Genomic DNA, 11,798 nt, shown 5'->3' with positions numbered 1-11,798 from the left:
GGAAAAAGACGACGACCGTAACTATACCAACTAAACGATGTCAACCTAGCAACGGCACCAACGCGAGCCGTAGCACGGCTCACATAATAGAAGGGCGTTCACACGTTTTTTTTTTTTTTTAATCTCGGCCAACTTCGATTGAAAATATGCGGGATTTGTTGTGGGACATCATCGAATATTTCCGCTGTGGTCTCATGAAGTTCTGATATGTGGTGTTACTCCATGTAGCCTTTAAAATGGCATCTGAAACAACGGTGCGTTCGTCGCGGAGAGCTGTCATTGAGTTTCTTTTGGCGGCAAACCACAGCTCCGCTGATATTCATACCGCCGTCCAGAATGTCTACGGAGACATCGCACTGAACAAAAGCACGATGAGTCGATGGGCTAGGCGTCTGTCATCATCGCAACGAGCTCGCGTAGACCTGTCCGATGTATCTCGCGCCGCCCAGCCGCACACATCTGCTGTTCCTCCTGCTGTGTTGGAAAATGCGGACACTCGCAATCGAGGTGATCGACAGATCACAATCAAACACCTCACCGCTCAGCTGGACGTCTCTGTTGGTAGTGTTGACACATTCATCCACCGGATGGGGAACTTAAAGGTGTGTGACCGGTGAGTTTCTCGCCGTCCAACAGAAGACCATAGAGAGCAGCCGAGGACCATCTGTGCGCTATTGCTTGCGCGTTACGAGGCTGTCGTGACAATTCCTTTTTTCCCCCGACACCGTCGTAAGCGATGAAACATGGGTTAATCACTTGAAACCAGAAACAAAACAGCAATCCATGGAGTGATGCCACACCACCTCTTCTCTAAAGAAAGTGTTGAATGCCAAAAGTCACGGTGATGGTCTTCTGGGAAAGTGAAGGGGTCATTTTGTTTTATGTCTACCCTCATGGTGCAATAATCAACTGTGAGTGTACTGTGCTATCCTAAGGAAATTGAAGAAACGCCTTCACCGCGTTTGTCACCACAAAAATGCTAAAGAAACGTCTCCTCCATGACAACGCAAGGCATCAGACAACTCTGCGCACTGTAGCGCTACAACGATGAAAATTAATATTACGACGATGTCAAACCTTATTTTCATGATTTAAAGAAGTATTCATGATATTAAAAATGTAATTATAATGTTATTGTTTTCATTTTTGTGCTCAGTGTATCAAAGACTTTCCAGTGCACGGAATAATTAGCATTGTTTGTACTACGAAACTATATATGATTGTTAAGGGTTAAGCATGTAATAATTCGATGTAAGACATTTTGTTGAGTCTGAATTTTGTTCTCGTACTGGTCGGTAGAGAAGGAAAAGTTCCTTAATCGATGTGAAGGTACAAATGCTGTAAAAAGGAGAGAGAGAGAAGGTAAATACAATTTATTGAAAACAAATATCTCGAAGGTGTAACGCTTTGTGATTTCCTATAACTAAAATTGCAAGGTCTAATTTGAGCCTGTACTGAACAACAGCGAAGAACATTTATGTTATCATATATTTTCTTCGTTTGATCACGGTTGTGATTCGCATGTATCTTTTTGTTACGCGACGGGTTATGAATATTTTCATTTTACGCGCAAAAGTGCACACAGCTTTAATCGAACCTGCGTCTTTCGGAAACGATAACTTTTAATCAGTACAATAACGCGAATACCGTCTAAATCGCAACCGTGATCGCAAAAGTGTTTCCTGGACCAAATAATTCTTATAAAATGTGTATTCTCCAAAGCGAGCAGCATTGCACTATCGCTGACTCGCAACAATCGAAAGAGTAAAATCAATGCTTAAATAAAATTGCCACCTTTTAATAATTGTTATTATCCCATTAAATAAATAAATAGCAATTCAGTGGCTACACAATCAATAAGCAAAGGGGGCAATTCAGCAAATGAGAGGACATCACAAAACTTTACTGGACTGCTGTTCCTCATCCACCCTGTAGAGTGGATCTCGTACCTTGCAAGCTCCATATACTTGGCTAAATGAAGGATACTCTCCCCGGAAGCACTACGCGAATCACTGGGAGGTTACTGATGCAACAAGACGCTGGCTCTGACATCGACCACTTCAGTGGTACCATGGGGGCAATACAGGCCCGCCCAGTAAGGTGGCGTTAAGGCTGTTGCGTTCGATGGAAGTTATGCTGGAATAGGGTTTTGTAGCTGAAAGACTAGGGAACAATATAGTGTACTGGAATTCTGAATAAAACCAACCCCCTCCCTCAGTATCGTCGGTGAACAAAGAAAGGAAGAACTACTGCTCTCCCACAGTTCGTCGTCCAAAAGAGTCTTTCATGTAATCAGGATAGGTGCCGCGGTAAGGTGGTCCTCGGAGGCAGCGTGCCTTTGACCAGGAGCTGCTGTTTGTGCAGCCGCGTTGTGTCACAGGAAGCCGCCTCTTCAGCGCCTGAATTGAAGCCCTCTGTGGAGGGTTTTGCGGTTGCCTAGCAACGCCTTCTGTTGCTCGAATTGCCTGTCGATTCGTCGCGAGCTCGCAAAACGTACTAGGGGTCCGCCATTATCTCAAAGCGCGCCGGCGGGTCACGCTTTTAATTTTTATTATCGTTTCCGGCGGTTCCGGATTTCTCTCCCCTCACAAAATACTGCCGTATGCCTGTTCTTTCGCCTGGCTCGGCGCTCGTAAAAATTCATAAGCGGGCGGTGCGTGGCTTTTAACGACAGCGTGCAAAGTTTTGTCGGAGCTGTAAAGGGGGAACAGATTTAGGATGTCGTGCGGAAGCCGGCAGGGAACTGTGCGCTATTTCGCAGACTGCAAGTGTTCCGCGGCGCAACTAATCTGGAGTGAACTTCCAGTCTGTTGCAAATTCTGAGATATGAGGTCGCGAGCTGTTAATATGACAGTTTAGTGTAATGACCACGTCTAACGCAGTGGGTCACGTTGTGAATATCGCAATTCTGTCGCCCGTTTTGTCTGCCATATGTGCAGGTTTACTGGAAGTACCAGGTAGTTATAATCAAAGTGCATCTACTCACAGAGGTCCAGTGTGGGCTGTAATTATCGTACGACAACAGAAACTGGTAGATATGCTAATACGTTAATGCGGAGCCGGCTTATGCTCGAAAAACTTAGTTCCAATTTTGGCCACCAGGTGCTAATCAGGCACTGTACAGCACCTCGTCGAGTCCTGTGGTGCTCATATTTAATAACTTGCGTGAGCGGCGGTTCATTATAAGCACAGAATTATGCCTTTCTTATTTGATTGACCTTATTTCTCCACATCTCGTCACTAATCCATCTTGCACGGAAACATTTCTATACGTCTTTCCTGCATTCAGTGGCTAGATTTACATCTGGTGGGCAAAACTGGAACAAAGTTTTTTTCGGCCGAAACCGGTTCCGTATTAGCACATTAGAATAGCTAGTAAGTTTCGCTGTCACACGATAGTTAAAGCTCACTCTTGATATTCGTGGTAGCTGCATTTTAATTATAACTACCCATATTAAAAATCATGTGACCTCACTCATATAAATAGTTAACTTTAGTGTTTCCTTACTCATTTTTCTGTTTCCACGCCGACATCTGCACTCCGCATGTCACCGTGAGGTGCGTGGCAGACGGTACGTTGTTTTCCAGTATCGTTTTCAATTCTCCCTGTTCTGTTCGCTGTCGTCACTCGAGAAGAAAGGCTGTCGTACAATTGTAAGCGTGAAACTTTACTTTTAAAGCACTGACTCTGGGAATTTTGTGAGTAAGGTTTCTAGCAATGCACAACATCTCTCTTGCAAAGTCCCCAAGTGCAGTCTCTTGAGCAGGCCAACGACACCGTCAGGCTGACTAAACAAACCTGTGGCGAACCGTGCAACTTTCTTTTGGCTCTTTTTCCCTCTCTTCCGCTACTGCAACTTGGTAAGGTTCTCAGATCAACAAACGGAATTAGAGATTATGGAAGAACGAGAGGTTTTTAATAGACTTCTTTTTTGTTTGTGGTCTGGGCTTCCTCAGGATTTCTCCATTAAGTCAAAATTGCCGTAAAGTAAATATGCAACACTCTCAAGGATCGTGATTAGTGGAACGACTGAGAGGTTGTAGCGTTGCCACGGCCATCGCCGATTTTATGTTGCACTGGAGGTCATTCTGTAGGCACTCTGTTTTGACAGACTCTGTGATGCACTTAGAGGTGACCAGTGTTTGCAACATTCGCTCTAGGGCACAACTACGCCTCGCCGACTAATACGTACTCATGTAGAACGTCTTCAGCCATTTGAATGGGGTCACACTATGGGAGAAGCTGTATGCACCTTGTAATGGTACTTGAATTAACGTAACCATTACGGCACCTCACCTGAACCTCTCGATACCAGCAATATTCTACTGTGTTTCTGTAAAGTAGGTAACATATTTCTGAGACAACATTCAGATTTGATTTCATTAATATAGCGGTACTTCGATACGTCGATATGTAAATATTGCAATGATATTATTCTTATGTGTATTCTTTCTTTTGTCACTATGACCTTTCACGTACTTGTAACTCTGATTTTTGGGCGCGTAAGCGGTTATTAGAATTGGAGAGTCGGACCTTGAGAAAGTCAGGTCTTGGACGTCATGTTGAAAAGACGCATATTGTAGTCAGCTTATAAAATGTGAACTTTAACAGTGAGGAAGACGTTTTGAAGTATGTTTTGTATTGTGAAGTGATGTTTTGTGAGTTACGTGATACTGCAACAAAAGTAATAAAAAAGAGGTGTAACTTAAATTCGGAATGGTGATTACTTTTTTACATCACCATTATGCTAACTTTCAAAGGTTTAATCTTCAAGAATGGTTTATGAAACACATCTATAAAACTTTTGAATATCGCGTAATAACACCTAGGCCTCTTTGCATCCGAGCTTGGAATCATCACCACCTAGATTTTCGACGATTGAGCCATGATTTTCAACGAGACCAGCGTGGGGACCACGAAAAGAGGAGTGCCTAGTTTATCCATTATTTCATGAAATGACTTTATTAACTGAGCCCTAATGACACCTGCCACATAATATAAGTTTGTTGTTGCCCGAAAATGCAGTATTTAGCAGCGTGAGAAACACCACAATCATAATCAATTTTTGACCTCTGTTGTGGTAGGGTTGTTAGAGCGTATCGGGAGGTTGCTGCACATGTTGCGCATAGTGTATCGGTGGTGTGTGGCTGTTTTAAACGGGGTCTGTATAATATGGTCTGTCGAACAAAACGTTATAAATTTAGCGATACATTCAGTGCAATAGTTGGATACTGTCTGTAGAATGTGTTATCAATAGGTTTAGCGTTAAGCAAGCAATAATTCAAAATATCGTGGCTGGAGCTGAAGTTTCATAGTCTGCTCGACGAAAATATAGTAGGCGATAAACTTTCTTGCTTTCATAATTTCGGACGGATGTCAGCAAATAAAAGTTTCAGAGAGGTTTGAAATTACGTGTGATGTAAGTGGGACGTCGGTAACTGTTCTCTTTCCCAAATATTAGACGAATACACTGGATAATGTCCGTACCGTTAGGATATGTACACAGTTTCTAACTTTAATGCACGAATTATTGTATTTAAACATCAACATAAGATTAAATCACTTTGTTCATGTCTCTTACAACATAATTTCAATTCCTTTGCGGCTTTGCACTAAAATACCATCCAAATGATTTATTATTTGACGCACACATCGATTGGTAACATATAAGTTTGGTACATTCTGAAATTTTGGAAAAATAGCTAGATAGCTAAAACCATACGTTTTTACATGTTCATAGGGTTTCTCAAGCTAAGTAAACTTCTACAGATTTTTTTCAGTATTGCAGACCGTGTCAGATAGTAAAATGAAGAACTACCGCTTCGGCCACATGAGGCTCCTTGGCTAATATCAACGGCATTAGAGACAAAAATATTTATTCAAAATCTAGCAGTATCTCACGATGTATAGGTCGGAAGAGTATATTGTGTGTAACAGCAGTATAAATTTTCTTATGTAGTCTTGTCAAATTAGTGTGAAGTAAGTCAGGGCAATGTGAATGATTTTCTTAATTTATACAGTCGAGCTAAAAAATTTTTTTCTTGATATTTTGGCAGTTAGTTAAATCATGTGTTATATTTGCCTGGAGAGCATACTGTCCACTTGCGGCATTCCAAGTAATTTCTTGAGCTGTCACAACCAATTGTACTCTCAAGTCCTGTAATTTCATTTAGAAATGTCAGAATTTTCTGCTAAACGAACTTAATGAAAGACGTACCAAAAATGGCTGAAACGATGTAACATTTTACGACCTGAGTTGGCTACATATTCCGAAGACTTTTGTTGACTTAAAGACTGATATCGGCCAGTGTCCATCATAGCTTTATAATCCATCGAACTACAGACCTATAACATTGACGTCGGTTTGCAGTAGGGTTTTGGAGCATATACTGTATTCAAACAATATGAATCACCGCGAAGGGAACACCTATTGATACGTAATCAGCATGGTTTCAGAAAACATCGTTGTTGTGCAACGCAGATAGCTCTTTATTCGCACGAAGTAATGGCCGCTATCGACAGGGGATCTCAAGTTGACTCCGTGTTTCTAGATTTCCGGAAAGCTTTTGACACCGTTCCTCACAAGCGACTTCTAATCAAGCTGCGGGCCTATGGGGTATCGTCTCAGTTGTGCGACTGGATTCGTGATTTCCTGTCAGGAAAGTCGCAGTTCGTAGTAATAGACGGCAAATCATCGAGTAAAACTGAAGTGATATTAGGTGTTGCCCAGGGAAGCGTCCTGGAACCTCTGCTGTTCCTGATCTATGTAAATGACCTGTGTGACAATCTGAGCAGTTCTCTTAGGTTGTTCGCAGATGATGCTGTAATTTACCGTCCAGTAAGGTCATCCGAAGACCAGTATCAGTTGCAAAGCGATTTAGAAAAGATTGCTGTATTGTGTGGCAGGTGGCAGTTGACGCTATATAACGAAAAGTGTGAGGTGATCGACATGAGTTCCAAAAGAAATCCGTTGGAATTCGATTACTCGATAAATAGTACAATTCTCAAGGCTGTCAATTCAACTAAGTACCTGGGTGTTAAAATTTCGAACAACTTCAGATGGAAGGACTACATAGATAATATTGTGGGGAAGGTGAGCCAAAGGTTGCGTCTCATTGCCAGGACACTTAGAAGATGCAAGTCCACTAAAGAGACAGCTTACACTACACTCGTTCGTCCTGTGTTAGAATATTGCTGCGCGGTGTGGGATCCTTATCAGGTGGGATTGACAGAGGACATCAAAAGGGTGCAAAAAAGGGCAGCTCGTTTTGTATTATCACGTTATAGGGGAGAGAGTGTGGCAGATATGATACGCGAGTTGGGATGGAAGTCATTAAAGCAAAGACGTTTTTCGTCGCGGCGAGATCTATTTACGAAATTTGAGTCACCAACTTTCCCTTCCGAATGCGAAAATATTTTATTGAGCCCAACCTACATAGGTAGGAATGATTATCAAAATAAAATAAGAGAAATAAGAGCTCGAACAGAAAGGTTTAGGTGTTCGTTTTTCCCGCTCTCTTCGGGAGTGGAATGGTAGAGAGATAGTATGATTGTGGTTCGATGAACCCTCTGCCATGCACTTAAATGTGAATTGCAGAGCAATCATGTAGATGTAGATGTAGATGTAGATGTCGATGTAGATGTATGTGGGGTGTCCTAGGTGAGCTCATAACTCTTCAGGTACTGATTTTGGAGGCCATGTTCATCGGACATGTTTTTCTTTGTTGTGATCGGCATTACACCGTCCCGAAATATGGAATTCGAACAGGTTGCAGTAGGAAAAAATCATTGTCAGGAGTATCAGAATGATTTTCAGGTACAACTTCCGATTCTGTCGTTTCTGGACCAGGGTTCCTTATCTCAAATTGACACAGTGATTCTTCTCCGTCAATCCTGAAAATATGTAAAAACACCAAGGAGTCATCATGCGTATTTTAATGTTGTTGCCTCATTCGTGTAAGCATTAAAGAGAGAGAGAGAGGTAGATGTGGTGACAGGGGGAGCAACATTGCTGTCGTCTATAGATCAGATAAATTTGAAAGATTGATATGATGATGAGGCAGGCATAAAAAATTTCGTATATATCTTTTGATATTTTCTGCTCCCATACACTGTATCATATTGTTAGTTTCTTCATGTCTGGATGATGACGCTGTTTATGATGATCAGTTGACCCTCTGGCAGGCGCGCCTACAACATCGCGATGTAGAATTTACAACATGGTCATCTGTCAGTAAAAACCAACTTTTCTTAAACGAACTATTACATTTATTGAAGAAAGCAGTTCATATTCACTATCTTCAACCTTTATAACAAAAGCTTTAGCTCTTTTAGTTCTTTAAATAACAATACAGCCAGTTTTTCTCGCATATGTTCACTTTCATAAAACCTTTCACAGACAATTTCCTAACGAATTAATTCCGGAAATGTTCAGAAAAATGAAAAAGTACCCAATGGCCATCACCTTGTAATTCTTGAAATGGAGTATCATTCGCACAGTTTAGCTACAACGTCAACTCCACCTTTTGTCATGTTGTACTCAATTATGCTCTCAGGTTCCTGTGTTTGTTCATCCAATGTCGCCATGTCATGCACAGCAGACTAAATTATTATAGCATAAGGTTCTTCCGAGCAGATTAAAACAGTGTGCCGGACCGAGACTCGAACTCGGGACCTTTGCCTTTCGAGGGCAAGCGCTCTACTGTCTGAGTTACCCAAGCACGACTCACGCCCCGTCCCCACAGCTTTACTACTGCCAGTACCTCGTCTCCTACCATTCAAACTTTTCAGAAGCTCTCCTGCGAACCTTGCAGAACTAGCACTCCTGAAAGAAAGGATATTGCGGAGACATGGCTTAGCCACAGCCTGGAGGATGTTTCCAGAATGAGATTTTTACTCTGCAGCGGAATGTGCGCTGATATGAAACATCCCGGCAGATTAAAACTGTGTGCCGGGCCGAGACTCGAACTCGGGACCTTTGCCTTTCGCGGGCAAGTGCTCTACCAACTGAGCTACCCAAGCACGACTCACGTCCCGTCCTCACAGCTTTACTTCTGCCAGTATGTAGTCTCCTACCTTCCAAACTTGACAGAAGCTCTCATGCGAACCTTGCAGAACTAGCACTCCTGAAAGAAAGGATATTGCGGAGACATGGCTTAGCCACAGCCTGGAGGATGTTTCCAGAATGAGATTTTTACTCTGCAGCGGAGAGTGCGCTGATATGAAACATCCCGGCAGATTAAAACTGTGTGCCGGACCGAGACTCGAACTCGGGACCTTTGCCTTTCGCGGGCAAGTGCTGTACCAACTGAGCTACCCAAGCACGACTCACGCCCCGTCCTCACAGCTTTACTTCTGCAAGTACCTAGTCTCCTACCTTCCAAAGACAGAAGCTCTCATGCGAACCTTGCAGAACTAGCACTCCTGAAAGAAAGGGTATTGCGGGACATGGCTTAGCCACAGCCTGGAGGATGTTTCCAGAATGAGATTTTTACTCTGCAGCGGAGTGTGCGCTGATATGAAACATCCCGGCAGATTAAAACTGTGTGCCGGACCGAAACTCGAACTCGGGACCTTTGCCTTTCGCCGGCAAGTGCTCATTCTGGAAACATCCCCCAGGCTGTGGCTTAGCCATGTCTCCGCAATATCCTTTCTTTCAGAAGTGCTAGTTCTGCAAGGTTCGCAGGAGAGCTTCTGTGAAGTTTGGAAGGTAGGAGACGAGGTACTGGAAGAAGTAAAGCTGTGGGGATGCGACGTGAGTCATACTTGGGTAGCTAAGGTGGTAGAGCACTTGCCCGCGAAAGGCAAAGGTCTCGAGTTCGAGTCTCTGTCTCACACACAGTGTTAATCTGCCAGGAAGTTTCCTATTGGCGCACACTCCGCTGCAGAGTGAAAAATCTCATTCTGCAAATATTATAGCATTGTTTTTACAAGGAACACATGAAACTAAGGTGTTATCCTACTGAAATCCAAACATTGCACTTCTAATTTGTTTTGTTCAGTTTGGATGAAATTCTGGAAGAATGCCACGTCTGTTCTTCATTATTGTACCAATGCAAGTGACAGTCTTCTGCAGCAAATATTTAGAAAGGAGTTAGCTTGTGTATCAATTTTCAGTTGTAAGGTTCCTGTTAGAATTTTCTAAATGCATCACAAATTTTTTCAATACGTCCTCTGGAGCATTACATACCCGATATTGTCCGACAATGAATTACCAGATTTTCTCCTGTTGTTCCTCGTTTCCATATCAACAAACCACATACAGCTTAGAAAAAACAGAAACATATTGTAACTCACTGCAGTCCCAAGCAGCAGCATTCCTGTTCCGTTTTGTGGCCAGAGTTCCAGTACATTAACATGATGGCATTTCCTTCTTCTTCTTCTTCTTCTTCAAAGAAAAAAAGAAAAATCCCGAACACAGATATTATTTCGTCACTTTATTACCTCTTTTGCACCAGAATTGATGTGTGTTCAAAATGACTCCAAGCACTATGGGACTTAAAATCTGTACTTTTTACAACATCGCGTCTGCTCGATGGTGAATGAAAACCCACACCAGTTGCGTCTTTTGAGAACTTTGTTATGTCTTTATATTAGGCAATTATCAAATATATCTGAATGTTATGCTGTAGAGAAGTTACGTCTAATGATATTTCTTCTTTATGGCGTAAGTTTCAGATGCTCTTAATAATGGCCCAATATAAAAGCCGAAACCAAGTGAGAACTTCATAATGTTCTAGAAAAAGCAACTGGAGTGACTTTTCATTAAAGTTTCAAATTGTCCCAAAACTGTTTCACCTCGCCTCATAACTGTTTCAGCTTATCCCAAAACTGTCTCAGACTGCCGCCAAATTAAATCTAAGGGCACAAAAACTGCATCACTTGCTCTCAAAACTGTGTCAGCTTGCTCCATAACTGCATTAATCTCCAAAACTCTCTCAACATACACCCTGAAAAGTATTACCCTTCCCCAGTAGTGTATCAGCTTGTCGCAAAACTCAACCAACTTGCCCATAGAACTGTAGCCACTTGCCCCAAATTTGTACCAACATGCTCCCCAGGTGTATCAACTTGCCTGTATATGCATCAACGTGCTCCAAAAGTCTTTTACCCTGCCCCAAACAATTATGAACTTGCCTGAGTACTGTATCAGTTTGTCCCCAAACTGTTTCACCTTTCCACAAAACTGTATGAACTTCACCTCATGAAAGTAGCAAAGCGCCCTGGAACTGAGTCATGTTGGCTCACAGATGTAACAACTTGCCCCTCTCAAACTATACAAACTTGCCATAAAACTGCAACCTCCTGCCCCAAAACTGATGATATTTTTCACAAGAGATGAGTTGTTACAGATGCAGAGCAAGGTGTGCCTAGCAGAGAGTGGGCAAGTTGTTACAACTGTGTGGCATGCTGTTACAGTCAGGGGAAGTTAATAGGATTTTGGGGCAAGCTGTTATAGTCATAGGGCAAGTTGTTTCTTGGGAAAGTTGTTTCAGTTGCAGAGAACGTTCTTCCAGATGTGGGGCAAGTTATCACACTTCTGGAGGGGCAAGTTTATGTACTTGTGGCGCAAAGTATCACAGTTTCACTACACAAATTGCAACAAAAAGTCTCACTTTCCTTCTTTTACTTCATGGTTTGACATTCTGATACCTGTGTCAGTGTTGTTTGTGAACAATAACATTCCTGAGTCTGAACCTGTATCTGATGAATAGGTCTGGGATGAGTTAGGAAGATTATTTCACTCCAGACCCCAGCATAAAACATCACTACCTTGTCTGGTTTCCGTCCTTGAGGA

At 42.4% G+C, this 11,798-nt stretch overlaps 1 non-coding gene across 1 annotated transcript; it reads right to left on the bottom strand.

Annotated features, from left to right (window-relative positions):
• Window positions 1-8,948: 8,948 nt before the first annotated feature.
• Window positions 8,949-9,023, bottom strand: Trnas-cga. The gene has a single exon. It is a non-coding gene; the product is annotated as a tRNA-Ser (tRNA).
• Window positions 9,024-11,798: the final 2,775 nt, after the last annotated feature.

The sequence above is a fragment of the Schistocerca americana genome, chromosome 1 (genome assembly GCF_021461395.2).
Source record: "Schistocerca americana isolate TAMUIC-IGC-003095 chromosome 1, iqSchAmer2.1, whole genome shotgun sequence".
NCBI lineage: Eukaryota > Metazoa > Arthropoda > Insecta > Orthoptera > Acrididae > Schistocerca > Schistocerca americana.
Note: the sequence above shows the minus strand (reverse complement) of the source record. Positions and strands in the feature narration are given on the sequence as shown.